At 45.7% G+C, this 16,857-nt stretch overlaps 1 protein-coding gene across 1 annotated transcript in view; it reads left to right on the top strand.

The window, feature by feature from the left end:
- SZT2 (SZT2 subunit of KICSTOR complex) overlaps nt 1-16,857 on the top strand; it is a 606,663-nt gene that overhangs the window by 364,007 nt on the left and 225,799 nt on the right. The gene's annotated exons all lie outside the window — the stretch shown is intronic.

Consider the following 16,857-nt stretch of genomic DNA (forward strand, 5'->3'; position numbering starts at 1 on the left):
AAGGTATGTACTGGTCACTGGTCAGAGCAAGTTTTCCAGCTACATAATGGCTTCACTGAAACCTATGGTGTTTGGTATCAAACACCTCATGTTAATAAACTCACACTGATTCCAGTGTTGGATTTATTAATACATGTACCCAGAGGGTATCTTAGAGGTACTTCCTGATAAGCTACTGACCTCTAGTGTGTTGGCTGACTGGCCAGCCTGCCTCCGGAGATGTTTTTTTGACGCCCTGGAGGTGAGAGCACATGTTCTCTGAGGTGGGAAACAAAGCCTGCTCTAGCAGGAGGTGTTGTCACCTCCTCCAAGCAGGAAGACGGGTGACCTGCATACCAAGTCAGTATGCTTCAAAGACCTCTGCCACTGTTGATATGCAACTACCTGCCCTGGGCCCATCGGGCACCTGGACAGGCGGGAAAATTAGCTATGTGTTGCACTGCCAAGCTGGGCACACCTCTAGGGTGAACAGCCGGAAGTGAACACAAAAATAGGAATTCCACCATCTTGTGTGTGGTGCAATTAGGAATTCTGGGACACAGGGAGGCTCACTCCCAAAAAGGAAGTGGTCATCTAGGAGGCATAGTGACCCCAAGATTAAGTAGCCCATTGGCTACTACACCTCACTCCGCTTAATGCCCTCAAATTGAGAATTTAGGGGACCCCCCTGATACCAGGACTTCAGATTTCGACAGAGGCAAAAGGAGTGGCTAAAGAAGACTGCTGATCTGAGAGCTAAGAAGCACAACTGACTTGGTGCCAACCCTGCCAGCCTGCCTGTCTCATCCACCCTCGTGGAGCAACTGATTCGTCCTGCCTCTGTGCAGACTCCAAGAAACGTGGATGGCTGCCAGTGCTTTGCCAATTGCTTTGGAGTAGAGGAGCTACTCCCCTGCAGCTGCAGGCACCAAAAAGAAGCAACACTGATAACTGGGGTACTGGACACCTTGCAACAGCCAAGGCTTGTGTCCAACCCGGGCACCAATGCAGAGAAAAAACAACCTGCACACCGAGGTACTTCAGGGGTAGTGAGACCCACATCGTGAGTGGCCCAGCTATCCTGTTTGGCCTCCTTCAGCAGAAACCAAGACAAATGAAGAAAGACTCTGACCTCTGCCACCTCGCCCCCTCAAAGTGCCCGGCATTGTAACACACCTCTACACCCGTATGCTCCATAGCCTCCTGAGGTGGTCTGTTGGTGTGGCCTTGGACCTTGCCCCATACTCACCTTAAGTCCCAGAGAACAGTCCCGTAATTTGTTGTTAAGTGCCCAAATGCACTTGTAGTAGGGTGTGTTTCATCGTCCACTGATAGGGGTGGTCAAAGGAACTAAAGCCATGCAACTCCCTTGCCAGTCCCCTGCAGCTGAAGATGATGTAGGGAAGATAATTCTGCCACTAAGCTTTCAGTAGCCGCATTTAAACTATTGAGTGTTCATTCGTCTTTGGATGATAAAGAGGACCTGCATAGTTTCTCCCCACCAATCCAATATGCCAGTGGCTTTGCATTACGCTGTTCAAGAAACACTCCCGGCAAAAACATCATAGTGCTTGGTGACCTAGTTTATGATCACCAGAAGAAAGTAGCACTGCTTTTGTATGGTATGTATCCAGGATTCCGTCAATTTTGATTCCTCTCCTACTATTGGAGCAGGACAGAAAGGGGCCTTGGACTTCCCTCCATTGTTTGTTATATAGTTCAGATATACAGAGCTTCCCCCCTAATGACTTTTATTCACACTTCGTAGTAATCCATCCAAAATCACTATGTGCCAGTCTTAGAATCTCCTGCCTCTAAAGGTTTGGAGACATCAGCTTGAGCCTGACTTCAGTCCGAGATCCCTCTAAAACTTCACTGTTGAGGACTGCTCCTTCCTCCTCCATTCTTCTGCGGAGAAAGTATAGAACTCTCTCTGATGACTGTCCTTAATAGCTCCTGTTTACTCTGGTTGAATTGAACGTTTACTTATTTCTATAAGTTATTATTTCATTTACATAAAACAGTAGTGAGTTGTATATTAGGTTCTTATGGTGTGTTTGGAACAGGTGCACGTGGTGCAGTGTACATTTGTTTAAAAAAGTATTCCTTAAACACATCTCTGCAGTCTGTTAATGTCAGGGGAGCAGATGTTGAATTTATTGCAGACAGAAATAAACCTGCCTAGTCCATAAAAGGTCCTCTTCAGATAATTCCCTACCGTGTCCTGCACTAGAAACACAGAACAGGCCAAGTATGACCATCTTTTCGTCTAACCACGCCTTTGGCACGTGTTAGAATTTGTTTCTGCGAATGAGCACCAGTTAAGAAGGCTGTTTGAATTTGGGTCTCTGCTTGGCAGAGGTATCCACCCTTTTCCAAGTAGGGTCCACAATCCTTGTCAGGGTAAGCCACTACACAACCTAAATTATCCTGTGCTCACCCTCTGGTAGCTTGGCACAGAGCAGGCAGGCTTAACTTAAGTCAATGTGTTAAGTAGTTGTGTAATAACTCATACAGTAACATACTGAAAACACCAAAAAAAGTACTCCACACCAGTTTAGTAAAATAGATAACATTTATCTTAATACAATAAGACCAAAATGACAAAAATTCAACATGCACTTTTTAAAGGTTTAAATGAGGAGTCTCAATCCTTAAGAATCAGTGGTTGTTTTGTTTTAGCACAGTACATGGGATGCATCAAAAATAATGACACACAGGGGCTGCAGACGAGGAGATGAGTTGAAAAGTACTGCAATGCGTCGATTTTCCCACGCAGCACAGATGATGTCATTTCTTTCCACGCTGGAAGGCGATGCGTCGATTTTCAGCAGTGTGCAGCCTTGGTTTCTCTCTTGGATGCGGGATATTTTGATGCCTAGGGATAAGTTGAAACTCCAGAACTCACTATTCGGAAGGAGAAGGCACTGCGTAGATCCAGTAGGCGATGCAGCTGTTTTCCAGCTACGAGGCAGGCCCTGTGTCAATTTATGCAGGCGTTGCATCGATCCGATAGGTGATGCAGTGATTTTCCAGCCACGAGGCAGGTGCTGCACAGATTGCTGCAGGCGTTGCATCGATTTTCCAACGCACAGGGATTTTCTTCTCTTTTGTGAAGTCTTTGTTGGCCCTGAGACTTCAGAACGTGAGGCAAGCTCAATCCAGGCCCTTGGAGAGCATTTGTGGAGGAAGGCAGGGTCAGGGGCCAGCAGGCAGCAGGACAACAAGCAGGAGAGCAGCCCTTTTAGCAAAGCATTCCAGATGAGTCCTTTGGGCACCCAGGCAGGCCCTCCGACAGAGTCTAGTTGCAGGTCCAAAAGTGTCTGATTTGGTGTGGTCAAAGACTCAGTATATATATACCCAAAAGTGCCTTTGAAGTGGAGGAAACTTCAAAGAGTCGTTCTGAAGTTCACAAGTTCCTCTTTCAACCCAGCCCTGCCTGCCAGGAGCCCTGTGAGGGGTTATCAGTCCTTGGTAGGGCACTTTCCTTTGAAGTGTAAGAGAGAGTCCCTCCATCCTTCCTGCCCAGGGAAACCCATCTATAGGCAGCTGAGTGTCCTCTGTTTATGGCTGTCTGGGTGGAATGCACAGGGGGAGCTTTAAACGAGCTGGTTGGAGTCAGGCTGTAAGGCACAGAGAGCATTAAGGGCAGAGAAATATCCGCTTTCTCAAATTAGCATTTCTAAAATAGTAATGTAAAATCCAACTTCACTAGTAAGATTTCTCACTACCGTTCGAAGTATAACAAACATGACAAGGCTGCTCCTCTTAGATCAGAAAATACCACTTAAAAGTATATTTGGGAAATTCTAATGCTGGCCAGTGAGAGGAGCAGGCCTCACAGCAGTGGAAAATGACTTTGGGAGTTTTTCACTACCAGGACATGTAAAACCTATACGTATGTGTCCTGCCTTTTACTTACATAGCACCCTGACCTGTGGGTTACCTAGGGCCTACCTTAGGGGTGACTTATATGTACTAAAAGGAGAATTTAAGGCTTGCTAAGTAGTTTTAAATGCCAAGTCGAAGTGGCAGTAAGCATGCCACACAAGCTTTGCAATGGCAGACCTGGGACATGGTTAAGGGGTTACTTATGTGCAATGACACAATCAGTGCTGCAGGCCCAGTAGTAGCATTTATTTACAGGCCCTGGGCACATGTAGTGCACTTTACTGTGGACTTACAAGTAAATTAAATATGCCAGTTGGGTATGAGCCAATGTTACCATGTTTAGGGGAAAGCACAAGCACTTTAGCACTGGTTAGTAGTGGTAAAATGCGCAGAGTCCTAAAACCAGCAAAAATGAGATCAGAGAAATGGAGGCAGGCAGGCAGAAAGTTGGGGGAAGACCATCCTAGGCCTGTCAGGTCTAACAGCGACGATTCAACAAATATGTAGAATGGGGCCTTCTCTTCATCCAAAAATAGACCTCTATTCATTATGTACAGATTAGAAGAATGGTATTTAAAGGGTTGTCTTATTGACCTTTGTTTCCTTTGAAGGCACATTGCTGGGTATGCTGCCTCATCATGACGTATTTTTAGAGGCATTGCAGGGTGCATACTTTTTTTCCCTAACCTATGTTTTTCAGACATAAACAATTTTGAGCATATGATACGAAGTATTAGACTACTCTGTAGTGTAAATGTTTCTTTAGTAGTAAAAGTTGTCAGTCTGTTAGAATATACCTTTGAGATTATCGGGGATAGCAGCCATATTCATAGATCACAGAAAACGTCTGTACCCTATTGATTCTAGCTACTTTGCTCAGGCTTCACCTGTCACCACATTTTAATTGTATAACTTTGCAGTCAAACTGTAGCACATAAACTGGTGAGTGCATTAACAGTAGACCTATCAGAAGATAGGCTGAGTAAAGTCATACAAACTATGTCTTACATGCGATTACATTCAGTGGTGTCTCTAGAAGTAACTTTTAGGGGTACACAGTGGACCACAAATAAAACTGGTGGGGCTATCTATAACTGGTAATAATAATAAAGGGTGTGTGCTAATAAATTTATGTATATGACTTTCTCATATATATACATGTTTGATGGCATGTGTAGCTGCAGATACACATGCTTTGCACATCCCGCCATCTAGTGTTGGGCTCGGAGTGTTACAAGTTGTTTTTCTTCAAAGAAGTCTTTTCGAGTCACGAGATCGAGGTACTCCTCCCCTTTCGGCTCCATTGCGCATGGGCGTCGACTCCATCTTAGATTGTTTTCTTTCCGCCATCGGGTTCGGACGTGTTCCTTTTCGCTCCGCGTTTCGGTTCGGAAAGATAGTTAGAATCTCTGAAAATTCGTCGGTATTGTTTGCGTTCGGTATCGGGTTAGTTACAACAGATCGACACCGAATTTTGAAGAGCACCGGTGGCCCTTCGGGGTTTTCGATCCCCCGTCGGGGCCTGGTCGGCCCGACCACGTGTCTCTTCAAGGCTAATGGTACGGACCCCATTCCGCTTCTGCCCCAAATGTCACAACAAGTATCCTTATACAGATCAGCATCTGGTCTGTAACTTGTGTTTGTCTCCAGAACACAAAGAAGATACTTGTGAAGCCTGTCGAGCGTTTCGGTCGAGGAAGACATTAAGAGACCGAAGAGCGAGAAGACTACAGATGGCGTCGGCGCCGACAGGACAAAAACACTTGGAGGAGGAAGAAGAAACCTTCTCCATCGAGGATTCGGACGAGGTCGATCCTGAACAGACGCAGAAAACCGTGAGTAAGACGTCAACACACAAAACTCACGGAAAGACCACTAAAGCCCAGGGGACGCCACCGCCAGCAGGCTTAACCCGAAAAATAGGTGACCGATCATCGGCACCGAAAAAGGGCACGCATGTGTCGAATGCATCCGACTCCGGTCGAGATACCCGCACAGAGCAGACTCGACCCCGAGACAGCGGGTCAGAGCAAGTTCGGCACCGAGAGGGCGGCATCGAGAGGGCGGCATCGAAACGAGTCGGCACCGAGAGACCGGAACGCCGAAAATTAAAGTGTCGTCGGAGCCGAAAAAGACTGCCGAAAAAGTTTCCATACCGAAACATCCGGCCTCGGAACCGAAAACAAGTTCCTACACAGAGGAACAGGGACTGTCCTCACAAATGCAAGAACATAGGTTCGGACAAGAACTAGAGTCAATGGAGCCAGACTACACTCAGAGAAGGCTCCACATCCAAAAGGACACAGGGGAAGATAAGTACTCTTCCCCCAATTAGGATGAAAAGAAGACTTGCCTTTCAAGAAAAGGACAAGCAGCCACAGGCAAAGGTGGCAAGACAAGTAACCCCGCCACCATCTCCACCACGCTCAACGCAGACATCACCGGTGGCCACTCCACCACTGATGCAGTCCCCAACTCATACTGGAATGAGTCAGGATGATCCCGACGCATGGGATCTTTATGATGCGCCAGTATCAGATAACAGCCCAGACTGTTATCCAGCGAGATCGTCGCCACCTGAGGACAGTACAGCCTACACACAGGTGGTGTCAAGAGCAGCGGCGTTTCATAATGTCACCCTGCATGCAGAGCCTATTGAGGATGACTTTTTATTTAACACACTATCCTCCACACATAGCCAATACCAAAGTCTCCCTATGCTACCTGGAATGCTAAAACTCTCCAAACAGGTGTTTCAGGAGCCTGTGAAGGGCAGGGCCATAACTCCAAAGGTGAAGAAGAAATACAAGCCGCCGCCAACAGACCCTGTATACATCACGCAGCAATTAACACCAGACTCTGTGGTAGTAGGGGCAGCTCGCAAGAGAGCGAACTCACACACCTTGGGAGACGCACCACCTCCAGACAAGGAGAGTCGCAAGTTCGACACAGCGGGGAAAAGGGTTGCAGCACAAGCGGCCAACCAATGGCGCATTGCCAACTCACAGGCATTGCTGGCGAGATATGATAGGGCTCATTGGGACGAAATGCAACATTTCATTGAACACTTGCCCAAAGAGTTCCAAAAAAGGGCACAACAGGTGGCGGAGGAAGGACAGAGTATCTCGAACAATCAGATACGCTCTGCAATGGATGCAGCAGATACAGCTGCTAGGACAGTAAATACAGCAGTGACCATAAGGCGACACGCATGGCTGCGTACATCAGGATTCAAGCCGGAAATACAACAAGCCATGCTGAATATGCCATTTAACGGACAGCAGTTGTTTGGGCCGGAGGTGGACACTGCTATCGAAAAACTTAAAAAGGACACTGATACGGCCAAAGCCATGGGCGCACTCTACTCCCCACAGAGCAGAGGCACATTTCGTAAAACACAGTTTCGAGAGGGGTTTTGAGGACAAAGCACAGAACCCACAACCTCACAAACAAGGCCCACTTATCAGAGCCAATAGCAGCAGGGAAGTTTTCGGGGACAATATAGAGGGGGCCAATTCCAAAAGAGTAGAGGGAAGTTCCAAAGTCCCAAAACTCCTCAAAACAAGCAGTGACTTCGACGTCACAAATCCCCAACACATAACACCTGTGGGGGGGAGACTAACCAAGTTCTACAAACATTGGGAGGAAATAACAACAGACACTTGGTTCCTAGCAATTATCCAGCATGGTTATTGCATAGAATTTCTCCAATTCCCTCCAAATGTCCCACCGAAAACACACAATATGTCAAAACAACACATGGATCTTCTAGAACTAGAGGTCCAAGCGTTGTTACAAAAAGATGCAATAGAACTGGTACCAATTCATCAGAGAGGAACAGGAGTTTACTCGCTGTACTTTCTCATACCCAAAAAGGACAAAACTCTAAGACCTATATTAGATCTCCGAACATTAAATATCTACATCAAATCAGATCACTTTCACATGGTGACATTACAGGGCGTAATCCCATTGCTCAAACAAGACTACATGACAACACTAGACCTCAAGGATGTGTATTTCCATATACCTATACATCCTTCCCACAGAAAGTACTTAAGGTTTGTAATCCAAGGGGTACATTACCAATTCAAAGTGTTGCCATTCGGGATAACAACTGTGCCAAGAGTTTTTACAAAATGCCTGGCAGTAGTGGCTGCACATATCAGGAGGCCGCAAATACATGTGTTCCCGTACCTAGACGATTGGTTAATCAAAACCAACACGCAAGAACGGTGTTCACAACACACAAAGTATGTCATAGAAACCCTCCACAAACTGGGTTTCTCACTCAACTACACAAAGTCACACCTTCAACCGTGTCAAACACAGCAATACTTAGGGGCGACAATCAACACAACAAAAGGGATTGCCACTCCAAGTCCACAAAGGGTACAGGCATTTCACAATGTAATACAGGCCATGTATCCAAAACAAAAGATACAAGTCAAGATGGTGATGAAACTACTAGGCATGATGTCCTCATGCATAGCCATTGTCCCAAACGCAAGGTTGCACATGCGGCCCTTACAACAGTGCCTAGCATCACAATGTTCACAGGCACAGGGTCAACTTCTAGATCTAGTGTTGATAGACCGCCAAACATACACCTCGCTTCAATGGTGGAACAATATAAATTTAAACCAAGGGCGGCCTTTCCAAGACCCAGTGCCTCAATACGTAATAACGACAGATGCCTCCATGATAGGGTGGGGAGCACACCTCAATCAACACAGCCTCCAAGGATAATGGGACACTCAGCAGAGACAGTTTCACATAAATCACTTAGAACTACTGGCAGTATTTCTAGCGTTGAAGGCATTGCAACCCATAATAAGCCACAAACACATTCTTGTCAAAACAGACAACGATGTATTATCTGAACAAACAGGGAGGAACACACTCAACACAGTTGTGTCTCCTGGCACAGAGAATATGGCATTGGGCGATTCACAACCACATTCGCCTAATAGCACAGTTTATTCCAGGGATTCAGAATCAGTTAGCAGACAGTCTCTCTCGGGATCACCAACAGATGCACGAATGGGAGATTCACCCCCAAATACTAAACACTTACTTCCAAAGATGGGGAACACCACAAATAGACCTATTTGCAACAAAAGAAAACGCAAAATGCCAAAACTTCGCATCCAGGTACCCACAAGATCAATCTCAGGGCAATGCGTTATGGATGAGTTGGTCAGGGATATTTGCATACACTTTTCCCCCTCTCCCACTCCTTCTGTATCTAGTAAACAAATTGAGTCAAAACAAACTCAAACTCATACTAATAGCACCAACCTGGGCAAGACAACCTTGGTACACAACACTACTAGACCTCTCAGTAGTGCCTCATATCAAGCTTCCAAACAGACCAGATCTGTTAACTCAACACAAACAACAGATCAGGCATCCAAATCCAGCATCACTGAATCTAGCAATTTGGCTCCTGAAGTCTTAGTATTCGGACATCTAGACCTTACACAGGAATGTATGGAGGTCATAAAACAAGCAAGGAAACCAACCACAAGACATTGCTATGCAAATAAGTGGAAAAGATTTGTTTATTATTGCCATAATAATCAAATTCAGCCATTACACGCATCTGCTAAAGACATCATAAGCTACTTACTACATTTACAAAAGTCAAAGCTAGCTTTTTCATCCATTAAAATACATCTTACCGCAATTTCAGCTTATCTGCAAATTACGCACTCAACTTCATTATTTAGGATCCCAGTCATAAAAGCATTTATGGAGGGCCTAAAGAGAATTATCCCACCAAGAACGCCACCAGTTCCTTCGTGGAACCTTAACATTGTCTTAACAAGACTCATGGGTCCACCTTTTGAACCCATGCACTCATGTGAGATACAATATTTAACATGGAAAGTAGCGTTTCTCATTGCCATCACATCTCTAAGAAGAGTAAGTGAAATACAGGCATTTACCATACAAGAACCCTTTATTCAGATACACAAGCATAAAGTAGTTTTACGAACTAATCCAAAGTTCTTACCAAAAGTCATATCACCGTTTCACTTAAATCAAACAGTAGAACTACCAGTGTTCTTTCCAGAACCAGATTCTGTAGCTTAAAGAGCACTACATACATTAGACATCAAAAGAGCTTTAATGTACTACATTGATAGAACAAAACAAATACGGAAAACAAAACAACTGTTTGTTGCTTTTCAAAAACCTCATACAGGGAATCCAATATCCAAACAAGGCATTGCCAGATGGATAGTTAAATGTATTCAAACCTGTTAACTCAAAGCAAAAAGAGAACTGCCTATAACACCAAAGGCACATTCAACTAGGAAGAAAGGTGCTACTATGGCCTTTCTAGGAAACATTCCAATGACTGAAATATGTAAGGCAGCCACATGGTCTACGCCTCATACGTTTACCAAACATTACTGCGTGGATGTGTTAACAGCACAACAAGCCACAGTAGGACAAGCAGTACTACGAACTTTATTTCAAACAACTTCAACTCCTACAGGCTGAGCCACCGCTTTTGGGGAGATAACTGCTTACTAGTCTATGCAAAGCATGTGTATCTGCAGCTACACATGCCATCGAACGGAAAATGTCACTTACCCAGTGTACATCTGTTCGTGGCATGAGACGCTGCAGATTCACATGCGCCCACCCGCCTCCCCGGGAGCCTGTAGCCGTTTCGAAGTTGATCTTGAACATTTGTAAATTTGTATATATATCACTTTAAACCACATTATGTACATACATATTTACTCCATTGCATGGGCACTATTACTATAATACACAACTCCTACCTCACCCTCTGCGGGGAAAACAATCTAAGATGGAGTCGACGCCCATGCGCAATGGAGCCGGAAGGGGAGGAGTCCCTCGATCTCGTGACTCGAAAAGACTTCTTCGAAGAAAAACAACTTGTAACACTCCGAGCCCAACACTAGATGGCGGGATGTGCAAAGCATGTGAATCTGCAGCGTCTCATGCCACGAACAGATGTACACTGGGTAAGTGACATTTTCCATATATATATATATATATAATGAAAATGAAATGAAAGTAGGGACTAAAATTGCTCAAGCTCAAGGGAGCTTGGAGTCCCGAAACGCGTTGGGTGATTTAGTTTTTGTGCCAAATTAAAGTGCCTACTTTAGTCCCTACTTTCATTTCTATATATTCCCACAACAGTTCAATAACATAAAAAACGGTCTACTACCCTTATTCAAAATACGGCGGCCATCTTTAAACATGTTTCTCTTATCATTATACTTCACATATTTTTTGCTACACACATTTCTGATTTTCCAAAACATCAAGTTCGATGGCATCTGTCGCTGTAGATACGCATGTTCTGCAATAGCTCGCCATCTGGTGTTGGGCCGGAGTGTTACAAGTTGTTTTTCTTCGAAGAAGTCTTTCGAGTCACGGGACCGAGTGACTCCTCCTTTTGTCTCCATTGCGCATGGGCGTCGACTCCATCCTCGATTGTTTTTTTTCCGCCATCGGGTTCGGACGTGTTCCTGTCGCTCCGAGTTTCGGAACAGAAAAAATAGTTAATTTCGGAAGATTTTCGTCGGTATTGTTGCGTTCGGGATCGGCATACTTACATTCAACACCGCATCGAAGATCGAAGAGCTCCGGTGCCCTTCGGGGTAATTTTTCGATCCTCCGTCGGGGCCTGGTCGGCCCGACCGCGTGCTGAAGAACGCCGATGGAACGGACCCCGTTCCGTTTCTGCCCCAAATGCCACAATAAATACCCCTACACAGACCAACACTTGGTCTGCAACCTGTGCCTGTCACCTGAGCACAGCGAAGACACCTGCGAGGCCTGTCGTGCGTTCCGGTCCCGAAAAACACTCCGAGACCGTCGAGCCAGAAGACTTCAAATGGCGTCCGCACCGACAGCCCGACGGGAGTTCGAGGAACAGGAAGAGGAAGGTACCTTCTCGATCCAAGACTCAGACTCCGAAGGATTCGACGATACACAAACCGTGAGTAAGACGTCGAAAACCACACAAAGAAACATTTACAAGGCCCAGGGGACGCCACTGCCACCAGGCCATGGCTCAACCCATAAAATCGGTGACCGACCGTCGGCACCGAAAAAGGCCCAAACAGTGCCGAGATCGTCCGACTCCGGTCGAGACACCGGCACGCAGCCTTCTCGGGACCGAGAAAGTGCTGGAGACAAGCCTCGACACCGAGATGCCGGTGTGGACACGGCTCGACGCCGAGACAGCGGCACCGAAACAGATCGACGCCGAGAGGTTTCGGCCCCGAAAAGGAAAAAAGTCACCTCGGAGCCGAAAAAACACGCAGACACAGTTTCGACGCCGAAACAAACTGCAAGCGACCCAGCTTCAGGCTCTTATACAGAAGAGCACTCGCTAACCTCCCAAATGCAGAAGCATAGGTTTGAGGAAGAGCTGCAAGCAACTGATGCGGACCATACGCAAAAGCGTATCTTCATTCAGCAGGGGACAGGAAAAATAAGCACCCTTCCCCCCATTAGGAGAAAGAGAAGGTTGGAGTTCCAGACGGAACAAGCACCACAACCAAAAGTGGTGAAAAGAGTTACACCACCACCCTCTCCTCCGCCCGTGATTAACGTTTCACCAGCACAAACGCCATCACACTCCCCAGCTCACACCACCATGAGCCAGGGCGACCAAGACCAGGACGCATGGGACCTATACGACGCCCCAGTGTCAGATAACAGCCCAGAGGCATACCCTACAAAACCATCTCCACCAGAAGACAGCACCGCGTACTCTCAGGTGGTGGCTAGAGCAGCACAATTTCACAACGTAAGCCTCCACTCAGAACAGGTCGAGGATGATTTCCTGTTCAACACACTCTCCTCCACCCACAGCTCCTACCAAAGCCTGCCTATGCTCCCTGGTATGCTCCGGCACGCAAAAGACATATTTAAGGACCCGGTCAAAAGTAGGGCAATCACACCAAGGGTGGAAAAAAAGTATAAGCCGCCTCCTACAGACCCGGCTTTCATCACAACACAGCTGCCACCAGACTCTGTTGTTGTAGGAGCAGCTAGGAAAAGGGCCAACTCTCACACATCTGGAGATGCACCACCCCCAGATAAAGAAAGCCGCAAGTTTGATGCAGCTGGTAAAAGAGTCGCAGCACAAGCTGCAAACCAGTGGCGCATCGCGAACTCCCAGGCACTACTTGCGCGCTATGACAGAGCCCACTGGGACGAGATGCAACATCTCATTGAACATCTGCCCAAAGACTTCCAAAATAGGGCAAAACAAGTGGTTGAGGAGGGACAGGCCATCTCCAACAACCAGATCCGCTCCTCCATGGACGCTGCAGATACAGCTGCACGGACAATTAATACATCTGTAACTATCAGAAGGCATGCATGGCTCCGAACGTCTGGATTTAAACCAGAGATTCAACAAGCAGTTCTCAATATGCCTTTTAATGAAAAAGAACTGTTCGGTCCAGAAGTGGACACAGCGATTGAGAAACTCAAAAAAGATACGGACACTGCCAAAGCCATGGGCGCACTCTACTCCCCGCAGAGCAGAGGGACTTACAGCTCATTCCGTAAAACGCCCTTTCGAGGGGGGTTTCGGGGTCAAAGCACACAAGCCAGCACCTCACAAGCCACACCGTCCAGTTACCAAGGACAGTATAGAGGAGGTTTTCGGGGACAATATAGAGGAGGGCAATTCCCTAGAAATAGAGGAAGATTCCAAAGCCCCAAAACCCCTCCTACTAAACAGTGACTCACATGTCACTCACCCCCTCCACACAACACCAGTGGGGGGACGAATAGGTCATTATTACACAGCATGGGAGAAAATCACTACAGACACTTGGGTTCTAGCAATTATCCAACATGGTTACTGCATAGAATTTCTACAGTTCCCTCCAAACATACCACCAAAAGCACAAAATTTAACAACACACCATTCCAATCTCCTAGAGATAGAAGTGCAGGCACTATTGCAAAAGAATGCAATAGAATTAGTGCCAAACACACAAATAAACACAGGAGTTTACTCACTGTACTTTCTGATACCAAAGAAGGACGAAACACTGAGACCAATCCTAGACCTCAGAGTAGTCAACACTTTCATCAAATCAGACCACTTCCACATGGTCACACTACAAGAAGTATTGCCATTGCTAAAGCTGCACGACTACATGGCAACGTTAGACCTCAAGGATGCTTATTTCCATATACCAATTCACCCATCGCACAGGAAATACCTAAGGTTTGTATTCAAAGGAATACATTACCAATTCAAGGTACTGCCTTTCGGATTAACAACCGCACCAAGAGTCTTTACCAAATGTCTAGCGGTAGTCGCTGCACACATCAGAAGGCAGCAAATACATGTGTTCCCATATCTAGACGACTGGCTAATCAAGGCCCATTCGTTAATAGAGTGCTCAAATCACACAAATCATATCATACAAACCCTCTTCAAACTAGGGTTCACCGTCAATTTCACAAAATCCAAGATTCGGCCACGCAAGGTACAACAATACCTGGGAGCCATAATAGACACATCAAAAGGAGTAGCCACTCCAAGTCCACAAAGAATTCAAAATTTCAACACCATCATACAACGCATGTATCCAACACAAAAGATACAAGCAAAGATGGTATTACAACTCCTAGGCATGATGTCATCATGCATAGCCATTGTCCCAAACGCAAGACTGCACATGAGGCCCTTACAACAATGCCTAGCATCACAGTGGTCTCAAGCACAGGGTCACCTTCTAGATCTGGTGTTAATAGACCGCCAAACTTACCTCTCGCTTCTGTGGTGGAACAACATAAATTTAAACAAGGGGCGGCCTTTTCAAGACCCAGTGCCACAATACGTAATAACAACAGATGCTTCTATGACAGGGTGGGGAGCACACCTCGATCAACACAGCATACAAGGACAATGGAACGTACATCAAACAAAACTGCATATCAATCACCTAGAACTTCTTGCAGTTTTTCAAGCACTAAAAGCTTTCCAACCAATAATAGTTCACAAATACATTCTCGTCAAAACAGACAACATGACAACAATGTATTATCTAAACAAGCAGGGAGGGACGCACTCCACGCAGTTAAGCAGGTTAGCACAAAAAATTTGGCATTGGGCAATTCACAACCAAATTCGCCTAATTGCACAGTTTATACCAGGGATACAAAATCAACTCGCAGACAATCTCTCTCGAGATCACCAACAGGTCCACGAATGGGAAATTCACCCCCAAATACTGAACACTTATTTCAAACTCTGGGGAACACCTCAGATAGACTTGTTTGCGACAAGGGAGAACGCAAAATGCCAAAACTTCGCATCCAGATACCCACACAAACAATCCCAAGGCAATGCCCTATGGATGAACTGGTCAGGGATATTTGCTTACGCTTTTCCTCCTCTCCCTCTCCTTCCTTACCTGGTAAACAAACTCAGTCAAAGCAAACTCAAACTCATATTGATAGCACCAACTTGGGCAAGGCAACCCTGGTACACAACGCTGCTAGACCTATCAGTGGTACCCTGCATCAAATTGCCCAACAGGCCAGATCTGTTGACACAGCACAACCAAAAGATCAGACACCCAGATCCAGCATCGCTGAATCTAGCAATCTGGCTCCTGAAATCCTAGAATTCGGGCACTTACAACTTACCCAAGAATGTATGGAAGTCATAAAACAAGCAAGAAGGCCATCCACCAGGCACTGCTATGCAAGTAAATGGAAGAGGTTTGTTTGCTACTGCCATATTAATCAAATACAACCATTACACACAACTCCAGAACATGTAGTGGGTTACTTGCTTCACTTACAAAAATCTAACCTAGCTTTCTCTTCCATTAAAATTCACCTTGCAGCAATATCTGCATACCTGCAGACTACCTATTCAACTTCCCTATATAAAATACCAGTCATTAAAGCATTCATGGAGGGCCTTAGGAGAATTATACCACCAAGAACACTACCTGTTCCTTCATGGAACCTAAATGTTGTCCTAACTAGACTTATGGGTCCACCTTTTGAACCCATGCACTCCTGCGACATACAGTTCCTAACCTGGAAGGTGGCATTTCTCATCGCCATTACTTCCCTGAGAAGAGTAAGCGAGATTCAGGCGTTTACTATACAGGAACCTTTTATACAACTACACAAAAATAAAGTCGTCCTAAGGACCAATCCTAAATTTTTGCCAAAGGTTATTTCACCGTTCCATCTAAATCAAACAGTGGAACTTCCGGTGTTCTTTCCACAGCCAGATACCGTAGCTGAAAGGGCACTACATACATTAGATGTCAAAAGAGCATTAATGTATTACATTGACAGAACAAAGAACATCAGAAAGACTAAACAACTCTTTATTGCATTTCAAAAACCTCATGCAGGAAACCCAATTTCAAAACAAGGTATAGCCAGATGGATAGTTAAATGCATCCAAATCTGCTACCTTAAAGCTAAACGACAGCTGCCCATTACACCAAGGGCACACTCAACCAGAAAGAAAGGTGCTACCATGGCCTTTCTAGGAAACATCCCAATGCAAGAAATATGTAAGGCAGCCACATGGTCTACGCCTCACACATTCACCAAGCACTACTGTGTAGACGTGTTATCCGCACAACAAGCCACAGTAGGTCAAGCTGTATTAAGGACATTATTTCAGACTACTTCCACTCCTACAGGCTGATCCACCGCTTTTGGGGAAATAACTGCTTACTAGTCTATTGCAGAACATGCGTATCTACAGCGACAGATGCCATCGAACTGAAAATGTCACTTACCCAGTGTACATCTGTTCGTGGCATCAGTCGCAGTAGATTCGCATGTGCCCACCCGCCTCCCCGGGAGCCTGTAGCAGTTTGGAAGTTACCTTCAATTATTTATATATGTATCATCTCAACCTTAAATAGGTGCATACTTAGTCACTCCATTGCATGGGCACTATTACTACAATTCAACTCCTAC

Source organism: Pleurodeles waltl, chromosome 4_1 (genome assembly GCF_031143425.1).
Source record: "Pleurodeles waltl isolate 20211129_DDA chromosome 4_1, aPleWal1.hap1.20221129, whole genome shotgun sequence".
Taxonomy (NCBI): Eukaryota; Metazoa; Chordata; class Amphibia; order Caudata; family Salamandridae; genus Pleurodeles; species Pleurodeles waltl.